Here is a 10,940-nt window from a genome sequence, read left to right on the forward strand (position 1 = left end):
GTGCGCCGAGCGGGTGGGGACGGCCGCTGGGGGCTCAGATCGGCTGGGGTCGCGGGGTGTGCCGATTGGGTGGGGACGGCCGCTGGGGGCCCAGATCGGTTTGGGGTCGCGGAGTGCCCGCCCCAGGAGCCGCCTGCCCCACCGTGGGCAGCGTGTGGTGGACTGCGGGGAATTTCTGGCCGTCTCTGGGCCAGGAGCCAGAAGACTGGAGAGAGCCGCAGGACGGCTGTCCCCTCCTCCAGGCGTCCTGGCCCTTGGGGCGTGCCTCCCAGGAAGGGGACATTCACACTGGTCTTCACGAACCCGGACACGCTGCTGCTCCTTCTCCCCCAACCTCCCGCACCCCGCTCCTAGGGTCTCCAAGTTTCTCAAAGTGAACTAAGTTTAAAAAAAAAAAAATCAAAGGCTGGGAAGGGGGAAAACGCCCCCGCTGGCCACAGATTCTTGACCCCGGCGGGACTGAACTTGGCTGCTGCCTGGAAAGCGGTCGCCAGTGGCCCAGCTGCAAGCTGAGCTCAGTCCTTCCTCGCAGCTTCCTGCCCCGGAGTCTGCCGTGGACAGGGACCTCTGTCCTGGACATGGGACGGGGACCACTCCGCCTTTGGCCACGGCTTGTTTGATACTGAGTAGGCAGCTAGGTAGTTTGTTCCTGGGATCATATAAATGGGGACAGCAGTCAGGGCTGGACCAGAAGCCCTCTGCATCACCACCACCCCCAGCTGCGGGGGCGGGGGAGGAAGAGTGGGGAATGAAGCAGGCTTTCAATACCATTCCGCACTGTATACCAAGGCCCTTACTCTGCTTCTTCCATGTCCCTGACACTAACTGACCTTACTCAAGAGCCAGAAGTAAAAACAAAAAAGAAGGGCGGGCCAGTAGCCGAGGGGTTATGGGAGCCTGGAGCCGTTCCAGTCCCTACCCGACATGTGGTGCCTGCCCCAAATTTCCACAGCATGACTGCCGCCATTGGGGTTGCTATTGCTGTCTCGGTCCTCCATTGGGGTTGTTGTTGCTGTCTCGGTCCTCCTGTCGCCCTCCCATCTGACAAACCGCAAGCCCTCTGGCAATTACAACCTGAAAAAGGAGGAATAAGTTGTTCTGGTGGTGTACTGCACAGTAGGGGGACTGTGGTTAACAAGGCATTGAATAGCTAGAAGGTAGGGTTTTGAATGTTCTCACTGCAAAGAAATGAGAGATGTTTGAGGTGACCCCTGTGAGAGAATGAGAATGAGCTGGATTTGACCATTACACAATGTATACAGGTATTGGACCATACGTTGTACCCCATAAATATGTACAAATATTATGTGTTCATTTAAACAGGAATTTAGGGGGCCGGCAGGTGGCGTGTTTGTTAAGGCACTGGACTTCCACATGATCAACTACGGTTCCAGTCCCTCCACATGGTCAACTACCGTTCCAGTCCCAGACCCGGTGGTTTAGTTTCTCACTTTCCCTCTCTTTCTCTGTCTCTCTCTGGTCAAGTTAAAAAAGAATAATAAATAATTCTTTTTTAAAAAGGAATTTAGGAGTTTTCTTCCATTTGAAGTCATAGATGGTGTTGGATATTTGGTTCTTCCACCAGCATCCTTTGCAAAAAGGCTGTTAAGTTCCAGATCTCCTTGATATGGGGAGCTCACCTATGAGAACGTGCCCTACTGGAACCGTTTATTGTAACTCTGTAGGAGTCGGACTAGTGGATTTGAAACTTGACTGCTCCTCCCCAACTTGGAGTCTTGGGCAATCTATGTACGTCTCCTCCCTAGGCCTTCTTCAGTGAGCATTGGTCTTTGCCAGGCCACGTGGTGGGCAGGTGGTACTTTCTATCTGTGCTCCTCAGAGTGTGGCCCTGACCAGTGAGGAGCTGAGAACTGTTTGAAACTCACCTGTGATGAGTCCAAGGGTTGAGAAAAGTATTTAGAAAGTTGAATTAGACAATTGCCACAACATCCAGGTGTATGTCCATCTTTCTTTGTTTTCCTTCGAGAGATTTTCGCTATAGGGCATGTGCGCTCACCAGAAAGACACAGAGACAGAAAGCAAGAAATCACACACACCACACACCCCCCCAGGGTGGATGGCCACGCCGCAATCCCTTCTCCTCCATTCTCCTCTTGGGATCTTGGGCACACATGCACACGTGTCCAGCGTGAGTTTAAGCCACCGGGTCCAGGACTCGAACTGCAGTCGACTACATGGGAGTCCAGCTACATAGCCATTATGCTAACTGCTGGTCCCCCTGTATGTCCATCTTTCTGATAATTAACTTGTGTTATGTGCTATGAAAGCTTTGTTCTGTGTGATACATTGGAAATAAACTAGACTCATAGATCCTTTGAAAAGTAGTAGCACTATACCAATCTTTATTTTTGTGACAGGTTGAAAATTTTAATACTGGGGACTAGCAGGTGGCATGGTGGTTAAGGTGTTGGATTCCCACATGGCTGACCACAGTTCAAGTCCCAGACCTGGTGGCTTGCTTTCTCTCTCTGTCTCTCTGCCTCTCTCTCTCTCTGTCTCTCTTTGGTCAATTGAAGAATAATAGTAAATAAATAAAATTAAATAAATAATTTTTTAAAAGTAAAATGTTCACATTGCACAGGTAAAAAAAATAAACCTAACTGGGATTTTTTTTTTTTTTTTTTTTTTTTTTGCCAGAGGGCACATGTGTGTGCCAGAAACTCAGAAAAAGAGAAAGGGAGAAAACATCCTCCCCAGGGCATGGTCATGCTGCAATCCCTTCTCCACGTTTCCCTCCTTGTGGGATTTTGGGCACATGCACGCGCTCACACATGCTACCAGATATGAGACTCATAACCACAATGGCCAGGTGGGATCCAGCTCCCTTAACCGCCAGGCCACAGGCTGGCTCCCTAGCTGAAGTATTTTAAAGAAAAACTCCTTTTTAGTCAAAACACAAAGTGAAAATATTAACAATTACATGGTAAACGGGCAATGGAAAGCTGTCCACACTTTTCCATAACTACAAGTATCCTTCAATAATCATGCAAATGCTTTTACAGTTAGTGAAAAGTTGTAAAAGCAATTTGTGAAAAGGAGGCTTATAATAGCTATCTCTAAGGCATTGTTGTAAGGGTAGAACTGGGCCTGACACAATTTATAGCCATTTGCTCAAGATACAAAATGTAATCAATACCAAATAAAAGTATAGTACGTCAGTTAACGTTTTAATTACCTGATTGTGGAAGAATCAAGGCTATTAGTAATTATAGTAGCCATTGCTTAGTTTTCCAGTGGATTGAACACATGTTTATGCCACAGAATTCATTACCATTTGCAGACTTGAACATCCAAAGCTTCTAATGAGTTTAGAGACCACTAAGGAGGACAGCAAATCTCCAACAACATAAAAACCATTTTAAACCAACATGAATTGGGTAAATTCTCATTTGTTTATAATCTTGGGAATTGAAATTACCAACATAGTTGCAATTTTTTGGCTAACTTTATCATCATAGCTACCATTTTTTAAGCCACTAATCTAGGTCAGACTGCCCCAAGCACTTTATATACATTCTCTCTCAATTTCCTCAACCATTCTTCCCCAAGAAAGCAAAACCATCCCTTACGAGAAAAGATAAATGATTGAGGTAAATAACTCAATGTCCACCATTTACTGCAAAGGGCGTCTTCTTGGGTATGGCCAAAGAATCGGGACGTTTCTTTACTTCTCTTCACCTGCAGGGTGTTGGAGGTGGGACCATTTGGTGTTCACTGTGATTGACTTTCATCTAAATACACCCCCACCCACCCACACACACACAAAGAAAGATCTCAGAAAGGTCTGTCCTCACTTGTCAAGATTAAAAGATTCATTTAATGTTCATTGCATTTTACTTACTGTGTGTCCTGTGTGTTAACCAAGCCAAGCTGTTCAGACCAAGAATATCCTATTCTTTTTTTTTTTGGAGAGATTTTCGCTATAGGGCACGTGCGCTCGCCAGACAGACAGAGAGAGACATAAAGACAGAAAGCGAGAAATCACCCCCCAGGGGGGATGGTCACGTAGCAATCCCTTCTCCTCCATTCTCCTCTCGGGATCTTGGGCATGCACGCACACGCACCCGGCGTGAGTTTTAAGCCACCAGGTCCAGGACGCGAACCGCAGTCGACTACGTGGGAGTCCAGCAACATGGCCATTATGCGAACTGCTGGTTCCCAAGAATATCCTATTCTTAAACACGTGGGAGGACTGACTCCATAGCACAGTGGCTAAAAACTGTATGAGGAGCCAGAGCCCACGTAACTGACCACGGTTCTAATCCCAGTCTCGATGGCTTGTGCATTCAGGCCCCAAATCCCAACAGGATGGAGAGATGGAGGTGAAAGGATTGTGGTATGACCATGCCCTACTGGACAGAGGGTGTTTTTTCTCCTTCTCTGGAATGTATGTGCCCTCTGACAATTAAATGCTTCCTGTGCTTGGATTCAGGAAGGATCACAAGTGGAGATTTAGGCAGGGGACAGGAGAGGAGGGCCGAGGTTACAAAGCACAGAGGATGCATTTCATACAAGTTACATCTAGCTTATCTCCTCTTACCATGAATAGTTTATGAATCATCACTCCAGAGAGCAGGGAAAGGAAGTTAGAGTGGCACTTGCAACACCCTCCTAAGAACTGTGAACTTTGTCTCGTAGGAGCTGGGGTGTTTTTGAAGCCCTGGTGTCCACTTCAGTGTCCTCTTCTTAGTTCCCTATTGTTGCTATAACAACTGACTGCCATCTTAGTGTGGCTTCAAACAACACAGATTTATTACACCACAGTTCTGAAGGTCAGAGTCCACTGCAGGTTACACTGGGCCAAAGTTAAGGTGTCAGACTGCATTTCTTTTTAGAGGTTGCAGGTTGGAGAATCCATTTCCAGCCTTTGCCAGCTTCTACAAAAGCCCCCTACTGGTTCTGTTGGACCCACCAGATTTTCCAGAATAACCTCTCATTTTAAGATAATCAGGTTAGGATCTTAAATTTCACCTGCAACCTTTATTTCCCTTTGCCTTGTAACCTAATATTCACAGACACAGGCAGAGGGTGGTGGGAGGGAGGTTTTCAGAGTAGGACTGGCAAGAGGCAAACAAGACAACTGTGCACTGCACAGGGGCAGTTTATAGGAAACCGGGTGGATGGTGACCCCAGGTGACAGCTTCAACCTCACACCTGGTCTGCGACACTGGGTACTCCATCTTCTGCCACCGCCCAGAAGCAAGCCAGGTTTTTACAGGGGCTATATCTAGGATGGGGCCGTGTTTGCTCTGAGCTCCCTCCTGGAATCCATCTAGCTTAACAAAGCTAGCTGAGTCAGGAGAAATGGAGGGCAAGCAAGGTGTCATCAGCCTTCAGAAAACAGAGCTAGGCAGCCACATGCCTGTGAGGGGGTGCTGGTCTGCCTCTGCGCTCAGTACAAAGCCACCTGAGAGCGCAGCGTGTGGGAACTGGCTGCAGCTCACCACCTCAGAAGCAGCCATTCATGGAGAACAGGAACATCCTGAAATAGTCAGATGCTGGAAAGGACACAGGGTCAGCCGCATGGCCTTGTGGTTCAGGAAGCCACATCCCACATGGCCCACCACCAGGTTCAAATCATGGACCTGGATGCTTAAAAGACACCAGGCACATGGATGCCCAAATCCTGACAGGATGGAGTTGTGGAGGAGAAGAGACTGTGACATGACCGTGCCCCTCCTCTCTGCTTCTTGCACATGCCCTCTGGCAAAATGTTTTAGAAAGTGACACCTAGGGCCAGCATGGTGGCATGGTGGTTAAGGAGCTGGACTCCCACATGGCTGACCGGGGTTGGTGTCTAGACCTGGCAAAGTCTCGACAGGAAAATGGAGAACAGGACTACAGTGTGGCCATCCCCCCGAAGAGTGATTTCTCACTTTCCCTCTCTCTCTCTATTTCTCTCTGGCTAGTTCATGCGCCCTATGGCAAAAACCTAAAACAAAATTAAAAAAAAAAAAAAAAGTGGCAGGCAGTAGGTCTCGCTTGCCTTTTGTTTATAGGCTTGATATGCCCGAGTCTGGGAGTGGTGGTATTGTTTCGTTGTTGTTTTGTTATGTATGAGGAAACTGATGCCCAGATAGGACATAGCAGAGTCCCGTGGCTCAATTTTCTCATCTATAAAATGGGAATGGTGGGACCAGCAGATGGCCTAAGGGTTACGTTGCTGGATTCCCATGTTGTTAACCATGATTCAAGTCCTGGATCTGGCAGCTTAAACTCACACCGGGTGCATGTGCATGTGTGCACAAATACCAAGAGGAGAGTGGAGAAGGGATTACAGCATGGCCATCCCCCCAAGGGGGTGATTCCTCTCTGTCTCTCTCTCTGTTGAGTGCACGGACCCTATAGCAAAAATCTCTCTCTCAAAAAGAAGGTACTGGTAACAGCGTAGTATCAGGATTCCAGCCAAGGTCTCTTGTCTGTCAGTTCTATTCTCCCACCAAGCTTTGTTGCCACTGTCGACGGTAGACCCTGAATACATTGACTCTGCAGAGACATCCAGATAAGTCCATGGTCCCAAATTGTCCACTTGGCCTCTGCCCCATCTGAGAACAAAGAAAAGGAGGCGCTTTAGCATAAAGCAAGGAAGGAAAACGTGGTTTCTGAGTGGATGAGTGCAATGCTAAGGACACGAGACACAGGGTACCTAACCTTTAAAGTAGAGCAGTCCATTCATCCACCAGTCTTTTTCATTTTTATTTTATTTATTTCTTTATTTATTTATTTTTGCTATAGGGCGCGTGTGCTCACCAGAAAGACAGAGACAGAGAGACAGGAAGCGAGAAATCACCCCCCAGGGGGGATGGCCACGCCGCAATCCCCTCATCTCCATTCTCCTCTCTGGATCTTGGGCATGCACGCACACACTCCCAGCGTGAATTTAAGCCTCCGTGTCCAGGGCTCAAACCGCGGTCGACTACATGGGAGTTCAGCAACATAGCCATTACACCAACTGCTGGTCCCCAAGTCTTTTTTATTTTTAATTGTCAGAAGGTGCGTGTTCTCACCAGAGAGAGACGGGAAGAGAGAGAGAGAGAAAGCACCCTCCAGTGGGCCTGGTCATGCCACAATCCCTTCTCCTCCATTTCTCCATCCTGTGGGGATTTGGGGCACACACACACACACATTTGCCCAGCATGTTTTTCAAGCTGCTGAAGCCAGTATCAGAACTGCCATCAGCCATGTTGGATCCAGCTCCCTAACCACGAGGCTATGGGGCCAGACCTCATTCACCAAATCTTGAGTGCCTGCTCTTCCCAGCCCTGGGATTGGAACAGCGCCCAAATCCAACAGCACACCGACTTTCTGGAACTCCCTGCTCTAGAGCTCCAGGAGAGACTGTTGGTAAGCTGCGGGCAGTGGGAAGGCAGCGGTCATGTGCTCACAGTGCGCCGGACTGCACAGAAAATCATCTTCCTCAGCCCTCGGAGCAAGCACTTCCGTTCCCATGTGACAGATGAGAAAACTGAGGCACAGATCTCAGATCGCTTTGAACTGCTGTGGGGGAAACAGAGGAGCCAGGAGTGCAGAGTGCAGGAGACAGGCTTCTGGGGGGCCATTTGTCATTCGCCCAGTGCTCTGCGCATTTTACCCAGATCAGCCTGCTATGGGACACCCGTGTGAGACATGGCATAGAGTAAGGGAGGGCACTAAGGAGAGAGACCAGCATGGCAAGGTCCCCTGTGGGTCTTTCCCAGGAACAACGTGGGGGCCTCCTGGGCTGGAATGAAGAGGATGGGGCCCTTCTGAGATGTGAAGATGGTAGTTTTATAAGGCACTTTAAAAAAAATTATTTGTGATGACCACTTATCATTTTTTTAATTCTAACTTTGTTTATTTATTCATATATCTTTTTAATTTGACCAGAGGGGGGACAAAGTGAGAGAGAGAAAAAGTGAGGACCCGAACCGCAGTCAGCCATGTGGAAGTCCAGCGCCCCTAACCTCCACGCCCCCTGGTGGCCCCCTATAAGGCACTTTTTAACTAATGGGTAATCTTGGTTAGGTCCTTGTGCAGTTCTTTTTTATTTTTTTATTTTTTTTTCTTTCATTTATTTATTTTTACATTTTTCCACAAACATTTACTTTACATAGCAAAAAATTTTAGCTCATACTCCAACTACTTGTGCAGTTCTGAGCCGTGTATTCTTCTGTAAACATGGTAAGCTAGGGCATTACAGGAAACTCAGAAGCTGAGAAAGCCTCTAAGCCAAAAGCCTAAAATCCGAAACACTCCAGTATCTGAAATGTTTTTAGCATCAGCATAATGCCACAGGTGGAAGATTTCACCTCTGATCTCATGTGATGGGTCACAGTCAAAACACTACAAAATAGAAACGTCGTATAAAGTTAGCTGCAGGTGCAAGCTGGCCCTGCCACCCAGGGGTTAAGGGAGCTGGATCCCACATCATCCCCTCCATTTCTCCAGCCTGCCCCAGACCTCAGCGGTGTGACCACGCCCCATTGAGGGGAGCTTTCTCCTTCCCTTCCTCTCTCTGTCTCTCTCTGGTGAGCACACACAATAATTTTTTAAAAGAATTTTTAAATTTAATTTTTTTAATATTATTATTTTTTAAATTTTTCTATAGGACCCATGCACTCACCAGAGAGAGAAAGAAAGAAAGTGAGAAAGCAAGCTGCCCGTTCTGAGACTCAAACTGTGATCTGCCCTGCAGGAGTCTAGCACCTTAACCATCACACCATTTGCTGGCCCCCCACAATAATTTTTTAAAATTACCTTCAAGCTGTGTATATATGAAACAAATGAATTTCATGTTTAGACTTAGGTCCAATTCCCAAGATATCTCATTATGTTAATGTAAGTATTGCAGAATCCAAAAAATTCTGAAGTCTGAAACACTTCTGGTCCCAGCTGTGTCTGACAAGGGGTACTGCATACGACTGTATTAGGTGGGACTTCTCTCTCACCTCGGTAAAATGAACATGGAATGTAGACGGCTGATCTGGGACTTTCCAGAGGTGTCTTTTTGCTGTTCCGCACATGGGTTGGAGTAGAAGCCCTTCCTTATCACCCCTGGGCTCCTTGACCTTCCTTTCTTGGTTGACTCTTCAGACTGGAGAAATGGGGGTGGTAGGAGGGGGACGGCAGGAGGGGGAAAATATTTCTGCTGGGTCCTTGGAAAATATGCCTGCTGGTTCCTCCCCAGGGATGGAAGACGGTGAGGGGGCACTAGTAGGCAGAATATTGGTCCCCAGAGGTGTCCGCATCCTATCCCCGGAATCTGAAAATCTGTTACCTGTCATGACAAAAGGAACTTTGCTGTTATGGATGAGGATCCTGGGAAGGCAGGTGCTCCTGGGTGGGTGGGCCACGTGGACCCAGTGTAATCACAAGGGTCCTTGCGAGAGAAGGAGGCAGAAAGGCCAGCACCAGAGAGAGAGCAGCACAAGGACTCGGCTCAGTGGTGCTGGAGAAAGGGGCCATGGGCCAAGGAGTGGACGGCCTCCTGGGCTGGAGAAGAAGGGAACGGAGTACCCGGAGCACCCGGAAGGGACAAAGCCCTGTCGATGTGACATTCTGGCGGTGAGCCCTGTTTCAAACTCTGACCTCCAGAGCTGTAAGACAATAGGTCTGAGTTGTTCCAAGCCATTGAGTTTGTGGCAGTGTGTTTGAGCAGCCAGAGGGACCTAAACCCAGAAGGAGGTGTTCGGGATGCTAGGATGGGTGCCCACCCTAAGCAAGCACTCACCCCATGGGGCGCTGTGAGCCCTCCTTAGAAGGGCCTTTGGTCTCAGCTCCTTTGCACAGTCTGTGTGAGTCACCTTGTGCCAGGTGGGCCTGTCTGCCAATGGCCAGGTCATCACGAGGCCTGTTAGTACTCAGGAGTGGTGGTCAACTGGTCGAATAAAGATGGGAATGAGGTCAGCCGAACTCACGAATCCATGGAGACGATCTCCTTTCTGTGGCCGCAGGCACTTGGCAAGGCATCTTGCAGAAAGCCAGCAGGCCGACTGGGTGTGCCTGGGACACTGTTCAAGGATAGATGCATTTACTGAACATGTGTGGTTTGGACTTCCTGCTTTGAATTCCGGGACACCGTGTTATTCAAGCTTTTCTTTCCACCTTCTGGCAGGTCTCAGGAATGAATCTTCCATTCAAAGAAAGCGTTATCATTATGATGTTTACTCTCTAGAAAAAGGCCTCTGATGCTTTCAGTCTCTAGCTCGTCGTGTAAAATATCTGCTTGCGGTGGTTAAGACCCAGGTCACCCCAAAGAAGCAGATTCGGGATTGGTGGGATTGCCTGGGGATACGTTATTTCACTGCTTATAATTCTCCAACTCTATTGTGCCTAAGATTCAGTTGGAAAGCTCATTAAAAATGCAGATTTGGGGACTAGCAGATGACTTAGTGATTATGTCACTGGACTCTCACGTAGTCGACCACAGGTCGAAAGTCAGTCCTGGCAGCTTAAAACTCACGCCAAGCACATGTGCGTGTGTGCCCAAAATCCTGAGAGGAAAACGGAGGCGAAGAAGGGATTGTGGTATGGCCATCCCCCGAGGGGGGGGGAGTGTGATTTCTTGTTTCTGTCTCTTTTGCTCTCTGTCTCTCCAGAGAGTGCATGCTGGGCTGGGGCCCGGGGATCTGCATTTTAACTAGTACACCAGTGAGCACAGCACTGGGGCAGTCCTGGAGAGACACAGCCACTCTGATGAAGCCCAGAGGACAGCTTTCCTCGCCTCCCATGTGCCTCTGGGCTTTGCATATGTGATCTGAGGTGTCTGTGTGCATGTGCACATGTGCATGTGTGTGTCCGTGGAGGTTTAGCGAACACTCTGCTGGTACCCAACCCGGGGCTTCCGCGTGGCACACACTCACCAACTGAAGCTTCACCGCATTCCTACGGGGTGTGCTGTTACTGATCCCTCGAGCCTGAAGAAGAAACTGAGGCTCAGA

This window comes from Tupaia chinensis, unplaced genomic scaffold (assembly GCF_000334495.1).
Source record: "Tupaia chinensis unplaced genomic scaffold, TupChi_1.0 Scaffold000392_1, whole genome shotgun sequence".
NCBI classification, from domain to species: domain Eukaryota; kingdom Metazoa; phylum Chordata; class Mammalia; order Scandentia; family Tupaiidae; genus Tupaia; species Tupaia belangeri.